Genomic DNA, 2,484 nt, shown 5'->3' on the forward strand with positions numbered 1-2,484 from the left:
CCATGTCCATCTTCTTGCAGACCCTGAGGTCCCCAGGATGCAATACCTGGCCCTCAGGGATGCTCAGTCACTATGTGGGGGACACAGGAATCCAAGAAGAGTCACAATCCTCCATGGAGTCTGACCTCATTGTGGCCCTCATGAGCTGCATGTGATACCCAGATGTCCTTATGTCTGTCTGTTACAGACATGGAACAGACAGACCCAGACATGTTACAGCATCTCAGGACCACTGCTGGACAGATGCCAAGGGGATGCCAGGGATGGCCTGGCTCCCCTAGGGCGTATGGCATCCATGAAATTCACTCTGGGGGACCCTAGGGGGAGCCTCATAAACATGGATGAACCACCAGGACCACACTGCTCCAGGACACACTGGGACACAGAAGACCTAAAACAAAGGGTATTTTCAAACATGAACACCAGGTCAGCCAACGGTGAGGTACAAGGGTAAATTTAACAACTAGCTGTGTCTCATATGCAGAGCTGAACCAGCGTTTCACAGGACAGTGTTTTCCATAAGTTTTTGCATCAAAACTCCCAGTAAGAAGTGCATTTCCCTGTGTCGCCTGGGTGGCTCAGATGGTCCAACAGTTGATTTCAGCTCCGATCATGATCCCAGGGTCGTGGGACAGAACCCTGCGACGGGCTCTGCATTGATGTGGAGCCTGCTTCGGATTCTTTCTCTCTCTCCCTCTGTCCCTCTCCCCAACTCATGTGCTTTCTCTCTCCCAAAAATAAAAATAAAATAAATTAAAAAATAAAATCGGGGCACCTGGGTGGCTCAGTCGGTTAAGTGGTTTCGGCTCAGGTCATGATCTCGCGATTTTGTGCATTCGAGCCACACACTGCACTGTGCACTGATGGTGTGGGGCCTGTTTGGGATTCTCTCTCTCACCCTCTCTCTCTGCCCCTCCCCTACTCATGTTGTCTCTGTCTCTGTCAAAATAAATAAATAAGTAAATAAATAAACTTTTAAAACAATTAAAAAGAAAAGAAATGCATTTCCCATCATTATCCAGAACACATCTATGTATTTCTATAATTGAAGCAAAATCCCACAAACTATCACCATCCCTCCCCTTGCATGGGATGTTCTCTATTCTCCTGTCTGCTCTAGGCTGCTTCACTTTTGCAAAATGCTGATTGCAACTGACTGGACGATGTCACAGCCCTCTGAGTTACAACACAAACTTTGAAAAGTGACAGTTGATATATAATTAGGAATTCACTATTTTTTGATGGCCTATGATTTTTCCTCAGCCACAGCAGATGGACCAGCTGGTGGTGACAATAATAAAAATAATCGTAACAGCCAGTTGGTGGTGACAATAATACAAATAATCATAACAGCCAGCCATATGTGTTATGCTTGTGGTACTTCTCAGTTTAGAAAGCACTTTCAAAGGACAAATACTCTATGATTCCACGTATCTGAGGTCCCTGGAGTAGTCCAACTCACTGAGACAGAAAGTAGAATGATGGTTGCCAGGGGCTGGGGTGGGGGGAGGAAGAATGGGGAGTTAGTGTTTAAAGGGGAACAGAGTTTCTGTTTGGGAAGATGAACAAGTTCTGGAGATGGATGGATGGTGGTGAGGGTTGCACAAAACATAATTGTGCTTGATGCTACTGGATTGTGCACTTAAAAATGGCCTAGATGGCAAGTTTCATTTCATGCATCTTTTACGACAATGTTTTTAAAACTAATGGGAAAAAAAGGACTTTCATAGCCATTGTCTGCCAACTTGGACCTCACCACGGACCCAAAAGTGAGCAGAGTTAGCAGTGTGGCCAGCCTCACTTCACAAAGAAGACTGGAGACCTGGGAAGTGAGTGGAGCATCCCTCCTGGCAGTGCCAGAGCAGAGCCAGACCCTCGCCACCCCACGCAGGTGCTCGGTCCCTCCTTGTTGCCGCTGCCCACTTCACACCAAAGCATGGAGTTCCTGGACCAACAGTTCACAGGGATTTGGGGGAGATGGCAAAGGGGCCTTGCAGAAGCCACTACTGCGTGCAGTGTGCAGATGCTGTGCTCATGATGGTGACCTCTGGATAAAATCTATGAGGGTGTGAGTGTGTGTGTGTGTGCATGTGCGTGTGGGTGTCAGAGAGAGAGAGAGAGAGAGAGAGAGAGAGAGAGAGATATGACATCCATTAGGTGTTGAACATGGTGCATTAAACACCATATTTATAATTATATCATGATTCCTGAACTTGAACATTGGCTTCTTGCTAAACTACACCTGTTTCCTCCCCTGTCACCACCCCTGCCCCCAGGCTGGTCAGAACAGCAGCCTCAGTCCCAGCCCACTGAACTCAGGTGACTCTTGATCTACTGGCACTTGGCTGCCCTCCATGCCCCTCCAGTCCCAGGGGAGATGCTCCACAGACCCAGGCGCCCTCTGGGAAGGAAGGCAGGAGCAGGTGTGCTCCACCCAGGGTTTCAGGGGCGAGACCAGGCTGGCAGTTGTGGTGGTGGGTGTTG

This window comes from Herpailurus yagouaroundi, unplaced genomic scaffold, assembly GCF_014898765.1.
Source record: "Herpailurus yagouaroundi ecotype Mexico unplaced genomic scaffold, PumYag 490, whole genome shotgun sequence".
Taxonomy (NCBI): domain Eukaryota; kingdom Metazoa; phylum Chordata; class Mammalia; order Carnivora; family Felidae; genus Herpailurus; species Herpailurus yagouaroundi.